The sequence below is a fragment of the Oncorhynchus nerka genome, linkage group LG26 (assembly GCF_034236695.1).
Source record: "Oncorhynchus nerka isolate Pitt River linkage group LG26, Oner_Uvic_2.0, whole genome shotgun sequence".
Lineage (NCBI taxonomy): Eukaryota > Metazoa > Chordata > Actinopteri > Salmoniformes > Salmonidae > Oncorhynchus > Oncorhynchus nerka.
The window spans coordinates 28400763-28425618 of NC_088421.1; the positions used below are offsets into that span (position 1 = coordinate 28400763).

Below are 24856 nucleotides of genomic sequence, written 5' to 3' on the forward strand. Positions count from 1 at the left end.
TGGGACATATGGGGGTGTGGGACGGAGAGAACGACTAGCTACACCCCTAATAGTCTTATTTCATCTGATACCATAAGAGGAGGGGAGGGGGAGGACAGTTCTGATTAAGTTATATCATTGTTATAGGGATTTTGGGATGTAGGTCAGAGTTTTTAAAAAACTTTGTCTGTTGTTTCTGTTCTTAAACAATGTGCTCTGTCTCCCCCAGGCCTCCAGGTGGTCCTCAAGTCCATCATGAAGGCTATGATTCCCACTGCTGCAGATCGGCCTGTTGCTATTCTTCGCCATCCTCATGTTCGCTATCATCGGCCTGGAGTTCTACATGGGCAAATTCCATACTACCTGCTTCGACATTCACACAGGTAAATCGGTCAGTCGGTGGATTGGTCGGTCAGTCGGTCGGTCAGCCAGTAGGTCGGTGAGTCGGTTGGTTGGATGGTCAGACAGTGAGTCAGTTAGTCAGTCAGTCAGCATGCCAGTCAGCCTGCTAGTCAGAGAGTCAATCAGTTAGTCAGTCAGTATGACAGTCAGCCAATATGTCAGTCAGTAGGTCTGCCAGTCAGTCACCCAGTCAGTATGTGCCAGTCAGCATACCAGTCAGGCAGTATGCCAGTCAGGCAGTCTGCCAGTCAGTCACCCAGTCAGTATGTGCCAGTCAGCATACCAGTCAGGCAGTATGCCAGTCAGGCAGTCTGCCAGTCAGTCACCCAGTCAGTATGTGCCAGTCAGCATACCAGTCAGGCAGTATGCCAGTCAGGCAGTCTGCCAGTCAGTCACCCAGTCAGTATGTGCCAGTCAGCATACCAGTCAGGCAGTCTGCCAGTCAGTCACCCAGTCAGTATGTACCAGTCAGCATACCAGTCAGGCAGTCTGCCAGTCAGTATGTGCCAGTCAGCATACCAGTCAGGCAGTCTGCCAGTCATTCTACCAGTCATTGCCAGTCATTCTACCAGTTAGTCAGTCAGCCAGTCAGTCAATCAGTATGCCAGTTAAATCAGTGACAAAATGACTGGCAATTCAAAAATGAATCAAAGAAGATCTAGCTCTTAAATAACATGTTGATCCCCAAACTGTCTATACACCTGTAGATGAGATTCGTGAGGAAGTTCCATGTGGGACCGAAGCCCCGTCGAGACTATGTCCAAACGGAACCACGTGTCGAAAGTATTGGCTGGGGCCTAACTACGGCATCACCCAGTTTGACAACATCCTGTTTGCCGTGCTAACAGTCTTCCAATGTATTACCATGGAGGGATGGACTGACCTGCTCTACTATGTGAGTTACGGTACTTCACATCACAGTGGTTCTGTATTAGAGGTATTATGGTATTTAATTTATGGTTAAAGAGCTGGACTATTATGTGAGTTACTGTAGAGTTGGGTTAGGGTTTAAGATCGGGTTTGGATTTGGGTTTAAGATCAGGAGTTTGGGTTTGGTTTTAGGTTTAGGTTTGGCTTGAGATCGGGTTTGGTTTTCTGTTTGTGTTTGGGATTGGATTTAGGATTGGTTTGGGGTTTGAGATCGGGTTCAGGTTTAGTCTTCGGTTTGGGTTTGAGATTGGGTTCAGTTTTGTTTTGGGTTTGGGTTAGAATTCAAATCAAATCAAATTAAATGTATTTATATAGCCCTTCGTACATCAGCGGATATCGCAGTGCTGTACAGAAACCCAGCCTAAAACCCCAAACAGCAAGCAATGCAGGTGTAGAAGCACGGTGGCTAGGAAAAACTCCCTAGAAAGGCCAAAATCTAGGAAGAAACCTAGAGAGGAACCAGGCTATGTGGGGTGGCCAGTCCTCTTCTGGCTGTGCCGGGTGGAGATTATAACAGAACATGGCCAAGATGTTCAAATGTTCATAAATGACCAGCATGGTCAAATAATAATAATCACAGGCAGAACAGTTGAAACTGGAGGTGGACTGGGGACAGCAAGGAGTCATCATGTCAGGTAGTCCTGAGGCAGGGTCCTAGGGCTCAGGTCCTCCGAGAGAGAGAAAGAAAGAGAGAAAGAGAGAATTAGAGAGAGCATACTTAAATTCACACAGGACACAGGATAGGACAGGAGAAGTACTCCAGATATAACAAACTGACCCTAGGACCAGACACATAAACTACTGCAGCATAAATACTGGAGGCTGAGACAGGAGGGGTCAGGAGACACTGCGGCCCCATCTGATGACACCCCCGGACAGGGCCAAACAGGAAGGATATAACCCCACCCACTTTGCCAAAGCACAGCCCCCACACCACTAGAGGGATATCTTCAACCACCAACTTACCATCCTGAGACAAGGCCGAGTATAGCCCACAAAGATCTCCGCCTTGGCACAACCCAAGGGGGGACGCCAACCCAGACAGGAAGATCACATCAGTGACTCAACTCAATCAAGTGACGCACCCCTCCTAGGGACGGTATGAAAGAGCCCTAGTAAGCCAGTGACTCAGCCCCTGTAATAGGGTTGGAGGCAGAGAATCCCAGTGGAAAGAGGGGAACCGGCCAGGCAGAGACAGCAAGGGCGGTTCGTTGCTCCAGAGCCTTTCCGTTCACCTTCACACTCCTGGGCCAGACTACACTCAATCATATGACCCACTGAAGAGATTAGTCTTCAGTAAAGACTTAAAGGTTGAGACCGAGTTTGCGTCTCTCACATGGGTAGGCAGATCATTCCATAAAAATGGAGCTCTATAGGAGAAAGCCCTGCCTCCAGCTGTTTGCTTAGAAATTCTAGGGACAATTAGGAATCTAGAATTGAGGCAGAATAAGCTGATCCTAAATATGTGGGGCAACTACAACCTGGATAATAGATTTCTATGGTATATACTAGTAAATTACATGGTACATTTCCACCAATTCATATAATACATGTTTCCCTGCTATACAAATATGCCCATAGCATTTACTCATATGCTGTATTGTGTGCCCATACCTAAGAAACAGTGAATAGTGCCCTGCTGCCAGTGGCAATGGTTTCTATGGTGACGGAGAGGTGGATGAGGGTAGTGGGGGAATGTGAGTGTAGTCCCATCCACAGCAGTCTATATGGGCCCATATTCAATATTCCCCCTTCCCTCTCTTCTCCCTCTTCTCTTTCCCACACATCTCTCTTTCCTCGCTCTCTCTGCTTCCTTAATCTGTCTCTCCATCTCCATTCCTCTTTGCGTCTTCCTACTCCCCCCACCTCACCACACCCAATTACTCACTCTCTCTCCCCCTGTCAGCCTCCCCTTTCTCCCTTCCTCTTCACCCCCTCCCCTTTCCCCACCTCTTCCCTTCTTCTCTCTTCTCCATCAGTCTCACTCGGTGGTGGTGCTGCTCTATATTTAACAGGGCTGTGCAGTCAGAGTTATTCTTGCAGCTGCTGAGGAAGAAAGTGCTGAAAGTTTAATGGATAAAAAAGCTGCAGTACATTCAGTACAGCACACAGCAACAGCAGCCACGCCCACAGACAGGAGGGAGGGAGGGAGGGAGGGCATTACATTCTGTGATGGACTCTGTTTAGGGGGAAAAACAGCAAGATGGGGAGGGATGAGAGAGGGAGAGAAAGGGTGAGGGAAAAATAGAGAGGAAGAGCGTTACATTCTGTGCAGCTGAACTGTTTAAATGGCAGATACTCTGGACAGTATACTGTATAAAACGATGTCCTAATCATCCCTGTATTGTGGTGACCCCGTCCCAGTTCATGAAAAGGTTGAAATATGATCTGCTATTTTTTGGCTTTATAAAATCTACATCTCAGTGTAGCCTCTCTGGTCAAACAAGGGAAAGATGAATTACTAGATCAAAAGATGTGTGTGTGTGTGTGTGTGTGTGTGTGTGTGTGTGTGTGTGTGTGTGTGTGTGTGTGTGTGTGTGTGTGTGTGTGTGTGTGTGTGTGTGTGTGTGTTTGCAGAGCAATGATGCCTCAGGGAGCGCGTGGAACTGGATGTACTTCATTCCCCTCATCATCATCGGCTCTTTCTTCATGTTGAACCTGGTCCTGGGTGTACTGTCTGGGTAAGTGTGTGCGTGTGTGTGCACGCATGTGTGTGTGTGGGAGAGTGTGTGTGTGGGCGCACGTGCATGTGTGTGTGGGGCATGTGTGTGTGTGTTTCGTGTGCGTGTGTGTGTGTATACAATATGTCTGTGTATATGTCATTGTATACATCTATATGTGTGTTTCATTTGATATGTGTGTGTTGATATGTGTGTGTGTCTACCACAGGGAGTTTGCCAAAGAGAGAGAGCGAGTGGAGAACAGGAGTGAGTTTCTAAAGCTGAGGAGACAGCAGCAGATAGAGAGAGAGCTCAATGGATACCTGGAATGGATTTGTAAAGCAGGTACATTATCATCATATAGAACTACACACAAAACATACATTGAACCCTATGTTACATATTTATGTTATATATGTTCTATATTTATGTTATATATGTTACATATTGATGTTATATATGTTATATATTGATGTTATATATGTTACATATTTATGTTATATATGTTACATATTTATGTTATATATGTTCTATATTTATGTTATATATGTTCTATATTTATGTTATATATGTTCTATATTTATGTTATATATGTTCTATATTTATGTTATAAATGTTCTATATTTATGTTATGTATGTTATATGTTTATGGTATATATGTTATATATTTATGTTATATATGTTACATATTTATGTTATGTATGTTATATGTTTATGTTATATATGTTACATATTTATGTTATGTATTTTATATGTTTATGTTATTTATGTTATATATGTTACATATTGATATAATATATCTTATATATGTTATATATTTATTTTATATATTTATGTTTAATATGTTATAGATTTATGTTATATATGTTACATAATCATGTTATATATGTTATATATTTATGTTATATATTTTTGTTATGTACGTTACATATTTATGTTATTTGTGTTATATATTTATGTTATATATGATATGTATTTATGTAATGTATTAATGTTATATATGTTATATATTTATGTTATATATGTTATATATTTATGTTATATATGTTATATATTTATGTTATATATGTTCTATATTTATGTTATATACATTATATATTTATGTTATATATGTTCTATATTTATGTTATATACATTATATATTTATGTTAAATATGTTATATATTTATGTTATATATGTTATACATTTATGTTAAATATGTTATATATTTATGTTATATATTTATGTTACATATGTTATATATGTATGTTATATATGTTATATATTTAAGTTAAATATGTTATATATTTATGTTATATATGTTATATATTTATGTTATATACATTATATATTTATGTTAAATATGTTATATATTTATGTTATATATGTTCTATATTTATGTTATATACATTATATATTTATGTTATATATGTTATATATTTATGTTATATACATTATATATTTATGTTAAATATGTTATATATTTATGTTATATATGTTATACATTTATGTTATATATGTTACATATTGCCATATACATTCCCATGTTATTGTTTACTTACTTTTCCTTCCTATAGAAGAAGTGATCTTAGCAGACGATGAAGACCCTGATGCCTTTGACGGTATTTAAGTGTGTGTGTGTGTGTGTGTGTGTAGTGACTTAGATATGATGTTAGAATGTGTATAGAGATGGACAATGAGAAAATATAATATTGTGTAAATGTAGCATTATTGTTAGTGTAAATGTATCATCTTTACTAGTACACATGTAGCATATTTTCTAGTGTAAATGTAGCATTTTTAATAGTGTAAATGTCACATCTTTCCTAGTGTAAATGTAGCATTTTTGCTAGTGTAACCGGAACATATTTTCTAGTGTAAATGTAGCATTTTTGCTAGTGTAAATGTAGAATATTTACTAGTGTAACCAGAGCATCTTTGCTAGTGTAAATGTAGCATCTTTGCTAGTGTACATGTATAATATTTTCTTGTGTAAATGTCGCATCTTTCCTATTGTAAATGTTGCAGCTTTGCTAGTGTAAATGTATCATATTTACTAGTGTATAGGTATCATCTTCACTAATCTAAATGTATCATCTTTACTAGTGTAAATGTAGCATATCTTCTAGTGTAAATGTAGCATCTTTGTTAGTGTAAATGTAGCATCTTTGCTTCTGTGACAGTGTTTGTTTGCGTGTTCTATAGTGAGCAGTTGTGCGTCACTGTGTTCTATTTTTCCCATTCAGGCACCCGCAGGAGACCCACCATCAAAAACCACAAGAACAAAACAGATCTCCTTAACCCAGAGGATGGGAATGGAGACCTGGCAGTGGGTAAGAAACACCACAAACACGCACACGCACACACAAGATGTTACATGCTAACCAAATGTGTTTTTTCTCTCTACTCTTGTCCCCATCCCCCTCTCCTTTTCCCACTCTTCTCCTCTCCTCCCCACCCCTCTCCTCTTCCCATTCTTCTCCTCTCCTCCATCCCCCTGTCCTCTTCCCACTCTTATCCTCTCCTCCTTCCCCCTCTCTTCTTCCCACTCTTCTCCTCTCCTCCATCCCCCTCTCCTCTTCCCACTCTTCTCCTCTCCTCCATCCCCCTCTCCTCTTCCCACTCTTCTCCTCTCATCCATCCCCTCTCCTCTTCCCACTCTTCTCCTCTCCTCCATCTCCTCTCCTCTTCCCACTCTTCTCCTCTATCCCCCTCTCCTCTTCCCACTCTTCTCCTCTCCACTATCCCCCTCTCCTTTTCCCATTCTTCTCCTCTCCTCCCAGGTTCTCCATTTGCGCGGGCCAGTCTGAAGAGTTCAAAGCTGGAGGGCTCTAACTTCCATAAGAGGGAGCGTCGTCTGCGTTTCTTCATCCGACGCATTGTGAAGACCCCGTATTTCTACTGGAGTGTACTGTGTCTGGTGGGACTTAACACCATGTGTGTGGCTGTAGTACACTACGACCAGCCTGAACCACTCTCAGACTTCCTCTGTGAGTAGACACACTGGGAGGGAGGTACGGAGGGAAGGAGGGAGGTATGGAGGGTGGGAGGGAGGTATGGAGGGTGGGAGGGAGGGGGGTGGTAAGGAGGGTGGGAGGGAGGTACGGAGAGAAGGAGGGGGGTACGGAGAGAAGGAGGGAGGTACGGAGAGAAGGAGGGAGGTATGGAGGGTGGGAGGGAGGTATGGAGGGTGGGAGGAGGGGGGTGGTATGGAGGGTGGGAGGGAGGGGGGGAGTATGGAGGAGGGAGGGAGAGATAGAGGGGGGAGGGAGGGATAGAGGTGTGGGAGGAGGGATGAAGGATGGATGGAAATTCTAGATACTTTTCCTTATTTCTCTCTCTACCTCTCTGTCACGTTGGCTTAAAGGAGATTCTGTCACGTTGGCTTAAAGGAGATTCGGGAGACAGACACAGGAATGCGTAATAAGGTTTTTTATTAAGCCCCAAATTATGGCGTGCCATGTAAAGGCACGGAGACGATGACCAAACAAACACGCAACAAAAACACAGGGTAGAAACCCAAACAAAAGAGCGAGGAGAACCTCGAATAAATAACACACGCACACAATGATTATCACACGGGCCCGAGACCCGTAATCATCTGTGCAATCCACAAGGGCACAAAGCCCAAAACAAAAAGCACAGGTACTCACACGCACCAACGGACATAGTAACAATAATCGACAGCCCAATGGAAACCAAAGGGCAAACTTATACAAGTACTAATCAGTGGGAATAGGGGACAGGTTTATTATTATTATTTTTATTTCACCTTTATTTAACCAGGTAGACTAGTTGAGAACAAGTTCTCATTTACAACTGCGACCTGGCCAAGATAAAACATAGAAGTGTGAACAGACAACACAGAGTTACACATGGAGTAAACAATAAACAAGTCAATAACACAGTAGGAAAAAAAGAGTCTATTTACATTGTGTGCAAAAGGCATGAGGAGGTAGATGAATAATTACAATTTAGCAGATTAACACTGGAGTGATAAATGATCAGATGGTCATGCAAAAGAGCAGAAAAGTAAATAAATATAAACAGTATGGGGATGAGGTAGGTAAATTGGGTGGGCTATTTACCAATGGACTATGTACAGCTGCAGCGATCGGTTAGCTGCTCAGATAGCAGATGTTTAAAGTTGGTGAGGGGAGATAAAAGTCTCCAACTTCAGCGATTTTGCAATTCGTTCCAGTCACAGGCAGCAGAGAACTGGAAGGAAAGGCGGCCAAATGAGGTGTTAGCTTTAGGGATGATAGGTGAGATACACCTGCTGGAGCGCGTGCTACGGGTGGGTGTTGCCATCGTGACCAGTGAACTGAGATAAGGCGGAGCTTTACCTAGCATGGACTTGTAGATGACCTGGAGCCAGTGGGTCTGGCGACGAATATGTAGGGAGGACCAGCCGACTAGAGCATACAGGTCGCAGTGGTGGGTGGTATAAGGTGCTTTAGTAACAAAACGGATGGCACTGCGATAAACTGCATCCAGTTTGCTGAGTAGAGTATTGGAAGCTATTTTGTAGATGACATCGCTGAAGTCGAGGATCGGTAGGATAGTGAGTTTTACTAGGGTAAGTTTGGCGGCGTGAGTGAAGGTGGCTTTGTTGCGGAATAGAAAGCCAACTCTAGATTTGATTTTAGATTGGAGATGTTTGATATGAGTCTGGAAGGAGAGTTTACAGTCTAGCCAGACACCTAGGTACTTGGATGTCCACATATTCTAGGTCGGAACCATCCAGGGTGGTGATGCTAGTCGGGTGTGCGGGTGCAGGCAGCGAACAGTTGAAAAGCATGCATTTGGTTTTACTAGCGTTTAAGAGCAGTTGGAGGTGTGCGTAATGAAAGTTCCAGAGGGATCGTGCCAGTCTTTCTGCCTCTCTGATTGCTTCTTACAGTGGATTTTTCAATGCCCCTCTTTATTCCTTTTCTTTTGATATCATCCTCCTGCATTTTCCTGCTCATTCATGTCTGATCTTTCCCGCTCTCTCTCACCCTGTTCCCTCTCTCTTTTCACCTCTTCCAGACTTTGCAGAGTTCGTCTTCTTGAGTATCTTCATGTCTGAGATGGGTATAAAGATTTATGGACTGGGGTCACAGCCTTACTTTCACTCCTCCTTTAACTGCTTTGACTGCATTGTGAGTGGTGGAACATGTCTACTCTAGGGTACACACACACACACACACACACACACACACACACACACACACACACACACACACACACATACACACACACCAATACAGTAAACACACACACTCACATATCATTTTTGACCGCATGTTTTGGATAACATCACTAATCGTGTGTGTGTGTGTGTGTGTGTGTGTGTGTGTGTGTGGCAGGTAATATGTGGCAGCATATTCGAGGTGCTGTGGGGTTTTATCCAGCCTGGGACATCCTTTGGTATCAGTGTATTACGAGCTCTAAGGTTACTGAGAATCTTCAAAGTCACCAAGTAAGTCTCTACTGACTTTGAGTCAACCTCTGTATCGGATATCTTGTCAATCTGTTTGTCAGCATGTCTCATTAACAAACGACCATGAAAGGCAATTAGACATTTATAGGCTTTTCTAAACTCTCTCTCACAAGCTCTCTCTCCTCTCTCCAACACTCTCTCCCCAACTCTCTCAGTTCTATTCAAGGGTCTTTATTAGCATGGGAAAAAACATATGTTTACATTGCCAAAGCAATTGAAATAAATAATAAAAAGTGAAAAGTAAATATTACACTCACACAAGTTCCAAAATAATAAAGACATTTAAAATGTCATATAATGTCTATATACAGTGTTGTAACGATGTGCAAATAGTTAACCTCTCTAGGACACAGGTTCTGCTAACGGAATCCCCCCAACATTCCGCTGAAAAGGCAGCGCGGGAAATTCAAAAATATTGTTTAGAAATATTTTACTTTCACACATTAACAAGTCCAATACAGCAAATGAAAGATAAACATCTTGTCAATCTACCCATTTTGTCCGATCTTTAAAAGGTTTTACAGTGAAAACGCAACATATTTTTATGGTAGATCACCACCAAAACCAAAAAAACCACAGCCATTTTTCCCAGCCAAAGAATTAGAGATAAAATTAATCACTAACCTCATATGACATCATGTTACACAATACATTTATGTTTTGTTCGATAATATGCATATTTATATCCACAAATCTCAGTTTACATTGGCGCCATGTTCAGAAATGCCTCCAAAATATCTGTCAGATAACAGAAATACTCATCATAAACTTTGACGAAAGATACATGTTCTACATATAATTAAAGATACACTGGTTCTTAATGCAACCGCTGTGTCAGATTTAAACGAAAAAAGCACACCATGCAATAGTCTGAGACGGCGCTCAGACGTAAATATATTTCTCCACCATGTTGGAGTCAACAGAAATACGAAATTACATCATAAATATTCCCTTACCTTTGATGATCTTTCATCAGAATGCAGTGCAAGGATTTCCTAGTTCCACAATAAATCGTTGTTTTGTTCCATAATGTCCATTACTAGTGTCCAATTAGCTACTTTTACTAGCACGTTTAGTTCACATGTCCAAAAGCCGGCGCTGGTCCAGGCGAACTCGGACGAAAACTTCAAAAAGTTATATTCCAGGTCGAATAAACTGGTCAAACTAAGTAGAGAATCAATCTTTAGGATGGTTTTATCATATATATCCAATAACGTTCCAACCGGAGCGTTCGTTTTGTCTACAAAGTAATGGAACGCAAGGCGATATAATGAATACTGCACGTAACCAGGAACTGGCATTCTGCCAGACCAGTGACTCAAATAGCTGCCATCCGGTCCCACATCACACTAGAGGCTTCATTCCACGTTCTACTGACTGTTGACATCTAGTGGAAGGCGTAGGAAGTGCGAACAGATCCATATCTTATTTGGATGTGAATAGGCGATGAGTTGAAAATCAACCAGCCCTAGAATTTCCACTTCCTGTTTGGAAGTTTGCCTGCCCTATGAGTTATGTTATACTCACAGACATAATTCAAACAGTTTTAGAAACTTCAGAGTGTTTTCTATCCAATAGTAATAATAATATGCATATATTAGCATCTGGGACAGAGTAGGATGCAGTTCACTAAGGGCACGCAATTCATCCAAAGTGAAAATGCTGCCCCCTATCCCTAAAAGGTTTTAAAGTACAAAATTGAAAATGTATGGGTTGTATTTACAATGGTGTTTGTTCTTCACTGGTTGCCCTTTTCTTGTGGCAACAGGTCACAACTCTTGCTGCTGTGATTTCTCTCCCCCTCTCTCTACTTTCTCTCTCTCTCTGTCAGGTACTGGGCGTCTTTGAGGAACCTGGTTGTATCTCTGCTCAACTCCATGAAATCCATTATAAGCCTGCTCTTCCTCCTCTTCCTCTTTATCGTCGTCTTTGCTCTGTTGGGCATGCAACTCTTCGGAGGACAGTCAGTACCTCCTCTTCTTTCCCCCTCTTTTCTTGCCCCTTTCATCCTTCCTCCCCTTCCTCCCTTCCCCTGTCACTCTTTATCTTCAGTATCTGACTGTTTGGTGTCATCTTTAATCTCTCTCTCTCTCTCTCTCTTGCTATCTTTCTCTCGCTCTCTCTTTCTCGCTCTCTCTTTCTCTCTTCCTCAATTTCTCTCTGTTTATCCTCTAGGTTTAATTTTGAATCTGGCACTCCCCCAACCAACTTTGATACTTTCCCTGCAGCAATAATGACTGTGTTCCAGGTGAGTGCATAAAGACGGGAGGGGGGAGTGGAGAGGGGAGAGAAAGGAAAGAGATAAAGGAATGAGAAAAGAGGGCAGAAGAAGAGTGGGAGTGGTAGCACACTGGAAATGGGGGATAGGAGAGAAAGACAGAGGATAGATGAGTGTAAAGGCAGGGAAAGTTGAGAGTGTAAGCAGTCCCAAGATAAGCAGTCCTAACGTGTGCAAAGCGTGTGTTTATATGTGTGTGTGTGTGTGTGTGTGTGTGTGTGTGTGTGTGTGTGTGTGTGTGTGTGTGTGTGTGTGTGTGTGTGTGTGTGTGTGTATAAAAGTGTGTGTATAAGAGTGTGTGTACTTAAGTGTGTGTGTTTAACAGTGTGTGTGTGTGTGTATAAGATTGTATGTGTGTATAAGAGTGTATGTGTACAGTAGTACGTGTGTATGAGTGTCTGTGTGTGTACAGATGCAGGATCTTAATTTTATCACTCTTTAGTTCCTGAGAAATGTCCCGCTCAGAAAAATGCAAACTTGTAGTGTATTCAAGGTATTAAAAGGTTTCTAAAGTTTGTAATTTCCACTTCAAAATGTCTGACTTGATTTGCCCTAATGAAAAATTGATCAACCCCTACAAAAAATGTCCAGTAATTATAATATACATAATAATTCACATTTCCTGTTGCTGTTTTTTTTTCTGCTATAGCAAAGTGCCTAAAATGAAGATCCTACATGTTTATTAGGAGTGTGTTCTCCCCCAGATCCTACATGTTTATTAGGAGTGTGTTCTCCCCCAGATCCTACATGTTTATTAGGAGTGTGTTCTCCCCCAGATCCTACATGTTTATTAGGAGTGTGTTCTCCCCCAGATCCTACATGTTTATTAGGAGTGTGTTCTCCCCCAAATCCTACATGTTTATTAGGAGTGTGTTCTCCCCCAGATCCTGACTGGAGAAGACTGGAACATGGTCATGTATGATGGAATAGAATCTCAGGGAGGAGTCAACAACGGGATGGTCTTCTCAGTCTTCTTCATCGTGCTCACACTTTTCGGCAACTGTATCCTTGTACACACACACACACACACACACACACACACACAGACACACACACAGACACACACACACACACACACACACACACACACACACACACACACACACACACACACACACACACACACACACACACACACACACAGTGTAGTTTCTGTCTTCAACCCTTTGCTCTCAGACACTCTGCTGAATGTGTTTTTGGCCATTGCTGTGGACAATCTGGCCAACGCACAGGAACTCACTAAGGTACAGTACTTTGTACAGTACTTTGTACACTGACCGAGCCACGCCTACTGGGGTCAAATAGAATGACCGTTCAGTTCGGGAAATGACCTCTCACCCTGTCAGCTCTAGCTCCCCATTAAAAATGATCTGTATATTGACAGATATTGGACTGAATGCTCTAACAATGGGAATAAATGTCTGCAAGGGGCGGAAGGCAGGCGGGTAAGGCGGGAACATTCTAGCCAATGAGAGGGCAGATAAGAATGTTAACAACAGGCATGCCACGTGCGTCCACTTATATCAGTAATAACCTAAACATTCGATCAAATAAGCCTCACTTTGCCAATTAGTAATTACATTTTATTTTGACCAAATTCAAAATTCTCTCGTTGTCGCCATACAAAAAAATCTCCACTTGGTCTGCATCACGCTATATTCTCGCGTGGCCTGATTTTGGGTCCGGAGTCAGCCCTCTTCACTTCACCTCTTCTTCTGTATCTCCATGTATCTGTATCTGTCAACGCCCCTCTTTCTCCTTTCTATAACCATATCTATAAAGGTCATTGCTCTCTTCTCTCACTCTGTCTACCATCTGTATCAACCTCCTCTATCTCTGCTTTTTATCCCCCCTCTCTCTCTCCCTCCTATGTATTTCCCGTCTCCCCTCCTCCCCCCCTCTCTCTCCCGCTCGCTATCTTTGGTAGGGCGAGCAGGAAGAGGAAGCCGCTTCCAAGAAAAATGTTTTGCAAAAAGCCAAGGAGGTGGCCGAAGTCAGCCCTCAGTCTGCAGCCAACCTGTCCATAGCGGCGTAAGTATCTCTCTTTCTTTCTCTGTTTTCATATCTCTCTCTGTTGTTTCTCTCATCCTTGCCCCCTCATCTCTCCTAGTGTGTTCACTCTTCAGCTGCACAAGACACCTGCGTACTTGCTCGCGCGCACACACACACACACAAACACACACACACACACACACACACACACACACACTCACACACACACTCAGTCAATCTCTGACGTAGCCCACTTTTGATGTGTACTTTTGTGTGGTGTGTTGACTATTGTTGGGTGTTGTGTCTTGGACATGTTTCCTAGTCTGCAAGAAAGCTTAAGATGCACTGATAGGGCAATACTAGGAATGGTTTCCACTAATGAGGTGACTGTGATGTCATTCCTAGCACTGCCCCACCATGCCAGTATAAATCCAAATCATTCATCCGCATATGTGGATGATATAATAGCTTTGCAAGCAGGGATTTTCCAAGCTGGAATCTCCACACTTGCTAAAGCAGGTTAGGAGATACTCTGAGTCCCTGTCTGGGACTCTGGGAAGAAGATTTCTCTCTGGATCTAAATGGGTTACACTTTACCTGACCCCTCCTTCACAAGGCCGAAATAACACTATTATAATGATGACATAACACTATTATAATGAAGACATAACACTATTATAATGATGACATAACACTATTATAATGATGACATAACACTATTATAGTGATGACATAACACTATTATAATGATGACATAACACTATTATAATGAAGACATAACACTATTATAATGAAGACATAACACTATTATAATGAAGACATAACACTATTATAATGATGACATAACACTATTATAATGAAGACATAATACTATTATAATGAAGACATAACACTATTATAATGATGACATAACACTATTATAGTGATGACTTAACACTATTATAATGAAGACATAATACTATTATAATGAAGACATAACACTATTATAATGAAGACATAACACTATTATAATGATGACATAACACTATTATAATGAAGACATAACACTATTATAATGATGACTTAACACTATTATAATAATGACTTAACACTATTATAATGATGACATAACACTATTATAATGATGACTTAACACTATTATAATGAAGACATAATACTATTATAATGATGACTTAACACTATTATAATAATGACATAACACTATTATAATAATGACTTAACACTATTATAATGATGACATAACAATATTATAATGATGACATAACACTTATAATGAAGACATAACACTATTATAATGATGACATAACACTATTATAATGATGACATAATACTATTATAATGATGACATAACACCATTATAATGATGACATAATACTATTATAATGATGACTTAACACTATTTATATTGATGACATAATACTATTATAATGATGACTTAACACTATTTATATTGATGACATAATACTATTATAATGATGACTTAACACTATTTATATTGATGACATAATACTATTATAATGATGACTTAACACTATTTATATTGATGACATAACACTATTATAATGATGACATAACACATGTTGTAAACATGTCATGACAACAAGAAGACCTGGGTAACGGTTTGTGACTTGAGATATCCGCTGTAAGAGAACATGTGGCTATGATTGTCTCTCTGCCTTGTTGTAGATAGAAACTGCCTTCGTTTGAAGGGCAGTCTGTGTTTGGTAGAATGAATGGAGAGATGTGTAGATACCCTGAAGACAATAGAATTTGTGCAACAGAAACAAAATGTGAGCTAGAGAGATATGGACGCCTGTGTAGTGGAAGAGAGATGTGGATCCTGAGATAGAGAAATAGAATGAGAAAAGTCTAGAGGGATACATAAAGTTTGTGCAAGAGAAAGAAAGGTGAAAAATGGGGAGAGAAAGAGAGGAAGATAAAAAGAGAAAGAAAAGGAGAACAGAATAGAAATGGAGAGATAGATGACTAGAGACATTGCAAGATGGTTGTCTGAGCAGTGTGAGTTGAAATGGTGTGTGTAGGTGTTAGTGTAAAGTTTGTGTGTGTGTGTGTGTGTGTGTGTGTGTGTGTGTGTGTGTGTGTGTGTGTGCGCGTGTGTGTGTGTGTGTGTTGGTGAGGTTTGAGGAGTGTGTTGCCTCATTCACACTATAGGGCCGACCCTAAATGTACTGTACTGGCTCATATATCTTTTTTTCACATGGTTCTTTCTAGCATGGTTCCAGCCACTCTGGTGGATGCGTAGCCAGGTCAGCCCAGTACAGCTCTGCTTGGCTAGGTTCTGGTTGGTCATATAGTGTGAATTGGGCACGCGTGTGTTCTCTGTGTCATGTCACTCACCGACTGTTTCCCTCCTCAGTGAGAAAGTAAACAGCACAGGTCACAACGCTTCCGACCCCTTTCTGGACTGGTATTTACTCATTTATACTCCTTCTGTTTCTTTTCGCCCACTTTTCCTTTCCTCTCCTCCTTTAGACCATCCTGTTTTAATTATCTCCCCCTAATTATGATTTTTTTTACCCCTTTGCTTTTTTGTTGATTTTTGAGTTGGCTTATTCTGAGTATATTTTCTGTTGGCTGCTCCCCGCAGTATGGCTGTGGCTTTACTGTGGTTGACTGTGGTCCCTGGGAAAGGGAGTTAGTGGGGCCGGGCGCCATTTTGTTCTTCGTTGGCAACATCTCAAATGGCACCCTATTCCCCATATAGTGCACTACTGTTGACCTGAGCCTTTCATAAGAGTAGTGCAAAATATGGAGAATAGAGTGTTATCTGAGGTTTGCCCTTTTTTCTCAGAACCTCCATTTTCGGTCTTTTTGTTGATGATTCCATTTTGGTTCCTTCGTTGGGTCCTTTTGGGTTTGGTTTCCTGGTCGACTGTGTAATATTCTAACCTTGCCTCAATATCATTCTCCATCTTGTGCCTCTCTCTGTGTGGTTTCCCAAAGTGGGGCTGGTCTACCCACTGCTTTGGGAAACTGTGGTCGACCATACTCCTTCAGTAGCTCTGTGTTTCTGCCCTGTAGGTCCAGCAAGGTGACCCTTTACATGTGTGTGTGTGAGCTCTATAGTGTGTGTTTGTGTATTTGCTTGTGTTTATATTTCTGTATACCTGTGTATGTAGGTTTCTGTATTTCTGTGTGTTTGTATATTTGTAAATGGACTCAGATACCACTGCTTAACCTGATATTTGACACTCTTAACCTCCCCACCCATCCTCTCTTTTCTCTCCCTCTATGCCTCCGCTCCTTCTCATCTGCTCTCCATCATGCTTTATGTCTCTATTTCTTATCCTCTCTTTTCTCATCGCTCTTCTCCCCTTTCATCCAACTCTCTGTCCATCTGTCTCACCTTTCCTCCATCTCTCCTCCCTCTTCTTCCTCTCGCCTGCTCTCTTCTCTCATCTCTTCTATCCTCTACCTCTCTCTCGGTCCCCCTCTCTCTGTCCCTCCTCTCATCCTTTCCCCTCTCTCCGTCCCTGTAGTAAGGAGCAGCAGAAGAACAATAAGGGTGGTAATAAGTCTGTGTGGGAACAGAGGACCAAGGAGCTGAGGAAACAGACTCTAATGACCAGCAGAGAGGCCCTCTACAACGAATTGGACCCAGAGGACCGCTGGAAGGCAAGGAGAGAGGGAGGGAGGGGGGAAGGCTGGAAGGAAAGGAAGGAGAGAGGAGGGAGGGGGGAGGCTGTAAGGAAGGGAAGGAGAGAGGAGGGAGGGGGAGGCTGGAAGGAAGGGAAGGAGAGAGGGAGGGAGTGGGAAGGCTGGAAGGAAGGGAAGGAGAGAGGAGGGAGGGAGGGGGAAGGCTGGAAGGAAGGGAAGGAGAGAGGGGGGAGGGGGAGGCTGGAAGTAAGGGAAGGAGAGAGAGGGAGGAAGGGAAGGAGGAGGGAGGGGGGCTGGAAGGAAGGGAAGGAGAGAGGGAGGGGAGGCTGGAAGTAAGGGAAGGAGGGAGGAAGGGGAAGGAGAGAGGGAGGAAGGGAAGGAGAGAGGGAGGGGGGGAAGGCTGGAAGGAAGGGAAGGAGAGTGGAGGGATGGAAAGGGGATACCTAGTCAGTTGCACAATTGAATGCATTCAATCAAAATGTGTCTACCGCATTTAAGCTGAATCAGAGAGGTGAGGGGGCTGCCTTAATCGTCATCCACATCATTGGTGCCAGGGGAGCAGTTGTTGTGGGGGTTAACTGCCTTGCTCAAGGGCAGAACAGCAGATGTTTCCACCTTGCCGGCTCAGGGATTCAAACAAGCAACCTTTCAGTTACTGTCCCAAGCTCTAACTTCTAGGCTACCTGCCACCCCAGAGAGGGGGGTAAAGAAGGGAGGTGGGTAAGGAGGAAGGGAGACAGTAAGAGACAACAAACCAAATGGAGAAGGGTGGACAGATGGAACACAGAAAGGGGAGAAATTACGAAAGTTGGTAACACTTTTTATTGGTCTGGGTTAAGCTGCTTGATACTTTCGGGTACTTACCTCATATAGTTCATCATAATTGATAACTACCTGGTAATTACCGGGTGCCAAATGTAACATACTGGTTGGTGCCTTTGTCAATTTACCAATAATTGAATCAAGTTTTTGAGCTTTATAGGTGGTTATATGACCTCTGGGATGCTAACGATATTATGCCTCTCCTTGATTCCGCCTGGCCTTCTTCGTCCGTCCCCTGCTTAAAACTCTCCCAACCCAACCTTTCCCTCCCTCCCCCTCCCCTTTCTTCCAGGTGAACTACTCCCGCCACATCCGTCCTGACATGAAGACCCATACAGACCGCCCTCTAGTGGTGGACCCCCAGGAGAACCGCAACAACAACACCAACAAGACCACCAAAGAGCCTGATCCCCGCCTCAGCCAGCAGCACGCTGACGAGCTGGTCCGCAAGCAGACACACGTCCACGAGAGAGGAGGTGGGGGAGGAGGCGGTGGGGGCTCAGGGTCTGGTTCAGGCCCTGGAAGGCCTTACGATAGGGCAGACTCTACGGAGAGCCGCAGGAGCCGTAAGGAGAGCAAGGAGCACCAGGAGCTCCAACACCACCACTCCTCCCATACCCGCCTTGATGCAACAATGCTGGGACAAAGTGGAGAGGAGAGGCCCCAGAGAAGGCACCACCACCCACGGGGCCAGGTGGGCTCATCGGAGCACAGGAAACCCCGCCAGCACCGCATGCCTCCAGAGGACGAAGAGGGGGGAGGTGGAGGTGGTGGAGGAGGAGGAGGGAGGGAGGAAAGGCGACACAAGAGCAGGGGGACAGAAGGAGAAGGCGAGGGGGGAGCAAGAAGGGGGTGATGGAGGTGAGAGGAGGCAGAGACGGCATCGCCATGGCACTCAGTCAGGGTGTGATGGTGAGGGGAAGAGGACGCGGCAACACCGCAGGAAGTGAGGAGACCCTGACACACACAGACACACACACACATATATACGCACTCACACTTTCCTCTGTCAACCAGTGTCCTTATACAGTAGTTCTCAGAACCATTCTGACATTTCCCTACTCCTTCTCTTCCATCAATCTCTCTCGTTTCTCCCTCTCTTCCTTTCTTTCCATCTCTTTCCCTCTATAGGGATGGTCCCAACCTGTCCACCACACGGCCCATCCAGAAGAGCCTCTGTAGACAGGACAGCCAGTACAGCGAGGACATGGACAATGTCATGAACAGTAAATTGGCCACCAGCCAGCCCCAGCTACCCCCAGGCTCCACCCAGCAGCCCTGCCCAGCCTCGGGTCTCCCCAGCCCAGCCAACCACAATACTCCAGGCCCAGGCTGCGGCCCTGCAGGCCTCAACACTCACCTGACCAACAGCAGCTCCCACCTGGGCCTAGATGGAAGCCTGGTTCCTGCATACGGAAGTAGCACCCGGATACCGGACCACACGGCAGTGGACATACCACCCATGTTTCCTTCCCACAACGCCATATTGCAGGGTGAGAGAGAGGGAAGAAAGAGGAGGGGAGGGGGATGGAGGGAGACTGTGTATGACCAAGGTTTATCAGGTCACATCTTCAGTCAAAACATTGAGAAACAGCCACACATGCCATGCTATTTCTGAATTCTTGTTTCTTCCCTTCATTCTTCCCTGTCCTCTCCTATCCACCCCCTCCCTCCCCCTCTGTCTCTCTCTCTCTCTCTCCTCCCTCTCTTTCTTGCATCCCTCCAGTCAATAAGAATGCTAACACGGAGCCTCTGCCTAAGAAGGAGGATAAGGAGGATGATGATGATGAGAAGGGTGATGAAGATGGACCCAAACCAATGCCTCCCTATAGCTCCATGTTCATCCTCTCTACCACCAACCCGTATGTGCATGCACACACACACACAATCACAATCACACACACACGTATATTCATTATTAATTATATTAATGATGCATTTTTTGTGTTTGTTGCAATGTGTGTGTGTGTGTGTGTGTGTGTGTGTGTGCGTGCGTGTGTGTGTGTACGTGCATGCTTGTGTGTATCTGTGTGTGTGATCAGGTTCCGGAGACTATGCCACTACATTGTGACTCTGAAATTCTTTGAGTTTGGTATCCTGTCTACCATCGCTATGAGCAGTATCGCCTTGGCAGCAGAAGACCCCGTCAATGCTAACTTAGCTATTAGAATCACCTCGCAACAATGTGAGACACTGCCAATGCTAGCTCCGTGTCCGCTAATTTAGCTTATATTTACTCTCCATGCTAACTTAGCTATTAGCTAACTTTACTTTACCCTCTGGAGCTAACCTAGCTTTAGTTTAGCTTTTAGCTTCTACTTTACCCTCCAAGCTAACTTAGCTATATAGCTAACATTCTACTTTACCCTCAATGCTAACTTCAGCTATTATAGCTCTCAGATGGTGGATCTACTGGTTTACCCTCCATGCTAACATCCTGGACTATTATGGTGCTCTGGTGGCCTTCTCACTTTACCCTCAATGCTAACTTAGCTATTCCTAGCTAACTTCTACTTTACCTCCATGCTAACTTGTCCTTGCTATTATAGGCGCCTAACTTCTCTCTTTACCCTCTTCATGCCAACTCTAGCTCTCTATAGTAACTTCTACTTTCTCCCTCAATGCTAATTTGTTCTGCTATTATAGCTAACTCTCTCTTTACTCATGCTAACTTAGCTATGTTCACAACGCTCTCTCTCCTTTACCCTCTATGCTAACTGAACTATCTCAGCAAAGCTTCACTCTTTAGTCTTAGTTCCTCTGTCTAACTCTGTGTCCTCTCTCCCTTTTATGCAGGTTCTGCGCTACTTTGACTATGTGTTTACGGGAGTGTTCACCTTTGAGATGTTGATTAAGGTAATTCTGAATCTATTTCACTCTAGCTATACTTGTAGTCTTTTTTGATGTGAGACAATCAATAACAAAACATATCCACTCTCTCTGTCTGCCCTCACTCTGTCGCCTCCCACTCTCTCTCACTTTCTCTCTCTCTCCTCCCCTCCTCCTCTCTCTCTCCATCCCCCCACACTCTCTCTCTCAGATGGTGGATCTGGGCCTGGTGTTGCACCAGGGCTTGTTCTGTCTATTTCCGTGACCTGTGGAACATCCTGGACTTTATAGTGGTTAGTGGTGCTCATGGTGGTCTCAGTCTTAGTTACCTCGCCTTCATGTTCACAGTTACCCTCCTGCCTCCTGTCACTCTCCAGTCTCCCCCCAACTCTCTCTCTTCCTTTCTCTCTCTCTTGTCCCTGTCCTGCATGTTCACACCCCACGCTCTCTCTCCTCCTGTCTCTCCCCATCTCTCCCTCTCTCTCCTCTCTCTCTCCTGTCCCTCTCTCTGCTGTCCTTGTCTTGTTCTGTCTCATGTTCACACTCCCACGCTCTCTCTCTCGCTGACAGCCTCTCAGTCTTAGTTCCTCTGTCTTGGTCTCATGTTCAACTCCCACGCCCCTCTCTCTCTCTCTCTCTGTCTCATCGCTCTCTCTTCTCATGTTTGCTCTCTCTTCTGTCACTCTCTCTCTTCTGTTGCTCTCTCTTCTCTCTCTCCTGTCTCTCTGTCTTCTTAGTTCCTCTGTCTTGTTCTGTCTCATGTTCACTCCCACGCTCTCTCTCTCTCCTGTCTTTACTCTGTCCAGTCTTAGTCTTGTTCTGTCTCATGTTCACACTCCCACGCCTCTCTCTCTCTCCTGTCTCACTCTGTCTCAGTCTTAGTTCCTCTGTCTTGCTCTTGTTCTGTCTCACTCTGTCTCAGTCTTGTTCACACTCCCTGCTCTCTCTCTCTGTCTCTGTCTCAGTCTTAGTTCTCTCTCTCCTGTCTCTGTCTGTCTCAGTCTTAGTTCCTCTGTCTTGTTCTGTCTCATGTTCACACTCCCACGCTCTCTCTCTCTCCTGTCTCACTCTGTCTCAGTCTTAGTTCCTCTGTCTTGTTCTGTCTCATGTTCACACTCCCACGCTCTCTCTCTCTCCTGTCTCACTCTGTCTCAGTCTTAGTTCCTCTGTCTTGTTCTGTCTCATGTTCACACTCCCACGCTCTCTCTCTCTCCTGTCTCACTCTGTCTCAGTCTTAGTTCCTCTGTCTTGTTCTGTCTCATGTTCACACTCCCACGCTCTCTCTCTCTCCTGTCTCACTCTGTCTCAGTCTTAGTTCCTCTGTCTTGTTCTGTCTCATGTTCACACTCCCACGCTCTCTCTCTCTCCTGTCTCACTCTGTCTCAGTCTTAGTTCCTCTGTCTTGTTCTGTCTCATGTTCACACTCCCACGCTCTCTCTCTCTCCTGTCTCACTCTGTCTCAGTCTTAGTTCCTCTGTCTTGTTCTGTCTCATGTTCACACTCCCACGCTCTCTCTCTCTCCTGTCTCACTCTGTCTCAGTTCTCAGTCTTAGTTCCTCTGTCTTGTTCTGTCTCATGTTCACACTCCCACGCTCTCTCTCTCCTGTCTCACTCTGTCTCAGTCTCTCTCTCATGTTCTAGTTCCTCTGTCTTGTTCTGTCTCATGTTCACACTCCCACGCTCTCTCTCTCTCCTGTCTCACTCTGTCTCAGTCTTAGTTCCTCTGTCTTGTTCTGTCTCATGTTCACACTCCCACTGTCTCACTCTGTCTCAGTCTTAGTTCCTCTGTCTTGTTCTGTCTCACTCTGTCTCAGTCAGTTAGTTCCTCTGTCTTGTTCTGTCTCATGTTCACACACTCCCTCTCTCCTGCACTCTGTCTCAGTCTTAGTTCCTCTGTCTTGTTCTGTCTCATGTTCACTCACTCTCTCTCTCCTGTCTCACTCTGTCTCAGTCTTAGTTCCTCTGTCTTGTTCTGTCTCTGTCTTGTTCTGTCTCATGTTCACACTCCCACGCTCTCTCTCTCTCCTGTCTCACTCTGTCTCAGTCTTAGTTCCTCTGTCTTGTTCTGTCTCATGTTCACACTCCCACGCTCTCTCTCTCTCCTGTCTCACTCTGTCTCAGTCTTAGTTCCTCTGTCTTGTTCTGTCTCATGTTCACACTCCCACGCTCTCTCTCTCTCCTGTCTCACTCTGTCTCAGTCTTAGTTCCTCTGTCTTGTTCTGTCTCATGTTCACACTCCCACGCTCTTCTCTCTCCTCTCAGTCTTAGTTCCTCTGTCTTGTTCTGTCTCATGTTCACACTCCCACGCTCTCTCTCTCTCCTGTCTCACTCTGTCTCAGTCTTAGTTCCTCTGTCTTGTTCTGTCTCATGTTCACACTCCCACGCTCTCTCTCTCTCCTGTCTCACTCTGTCTCAGTCTTAGTTCCTCTGTCTTGCTCTGTCTCATGTTCACACTCCCACACTCTCTCTGTCTCTCCTGTCTCACTCTCTCTCCTGTCTCTTAGTTCTCTGTCTTGTTCTGTCTCATGTTCACACTCTCTCTCTCTCTCTCCTGTCTCACTCTGTCTCAGTCTTAGTTCCTCTGTCTTGTTCTGTCTCATGTTCACTCCCACGCTCTCTCTCTCTCTCCTGTCTCACTCTGTCTCAGTCTTAGTTCCTCTGTCTTGTTCTGTCTCATGTTCACACTCCCACGCTCTCTCTCTCCTGTCTCACTCTGTCTCAGTCTTAGTTCCTCTGTCTTGTTCTGTCTCATGTTCACTCCCACGCTCTCTCTCTCTCCTGTCTCACTCTGTCTCAGTCTTAGTTCCTCTGTCTTGTTCTGTCTCATGTTCACACTCCCACGCTCTCTCTCTCTCTGTCTCACTCTGTCAGTCTTAGTTCCTCTGTCTTGTTCTGTCTCATGTTCACACTCCCACGCTCTCTCTCTCTCCTGTCTCACTCTGTCTCAGTCTTAGTTCCTCTGTCTTGTTCTGTCTCATGTTCTGTCTTGTTCTGTCTCCCACTCCCACTCTCTCTCTCTCCTGTCTCACTCTGTCTCAGTCTTAGTTCCTCTGTCTTGTTCTGTCTCATGTTCACACTCCCACGCTCTCTCTCTCTCCTGTCTCACTCTGTCTCAGTCTTAGTTCCTCTGTCTTGTTCTGTCTCATGTTCACACTCCCACGCTCTCTCTCTCCTGTCTCACTCTGTCTCAGTCTTAGTTCCTCTGTCTTGTTCTGTCTCATGTTCACTCCCACGCTCACTCCTCTCCTGTCTCACTCTGTCTCAGTCTTAGTTCCTCTGTCTTGTTCTGTCTCATGTTCACACTCCCACGCTCTCTCTCTCTCCTGTCTCACTCTGTCTCAGTCTTAGTTCCTCTGTCTTGTTCTGTCTCATGTTCACACTCCCACGCTCTCTCTCTCTCCTGTCTCACTCTGTCTCAGTCTTAGTTCCTCTGTCTTGTTCTGTCTCATGTTCACACTCCCACGCTCTCTCTCTCTCCTGTCTCAGTTCCTCTGTCTCCAGTCTTAGTTCCTCTGTCTTGCTCTGTCACTCTGTCTCAGTCTTATGTCTTGCTCTGTCTCACTCTGTCTCAGTCTTAGTTCCTCTGTCTCCCACGCTCTCTCTCTCTCCTGTCTCACTCTGTCTCAGTCTTAGTTCCTCTGTCTTGTTCTGTCTCATGTTCACACTCCCACGCTCTCTCTCTCTCCTGTCTCACTCTGTCTCAGTCTTTGCTCCTCTGTCTTGCTCTGTCTCACTCGATTAACAACCTTCCCACAACCTTCCCATAGCATCCAACTCCCCAGGCTACTGGCACTACCATTCCCCAATGTTCCCCCTTTCAATCATTGTTCGCCAGAGTCAACCCCTTTCCTCTCCTCCTGTCCTTTATCCCGCTCCCCATC

The 24856-nt window shown here is 44.2% G+C and overlaps 1 pseudogene; it reads left to right on the top strand.

Annotated features, from left to right (window-relative positions):
- Positions 1 to 24856, top strand: part of LOC115126624 (voltage-dependent P/Q-type calcium channel subunit alpha-1A-like) — a 340470-nt pseudogene that overhangs the window by 232830 nt on the left and 82784 nt on the right.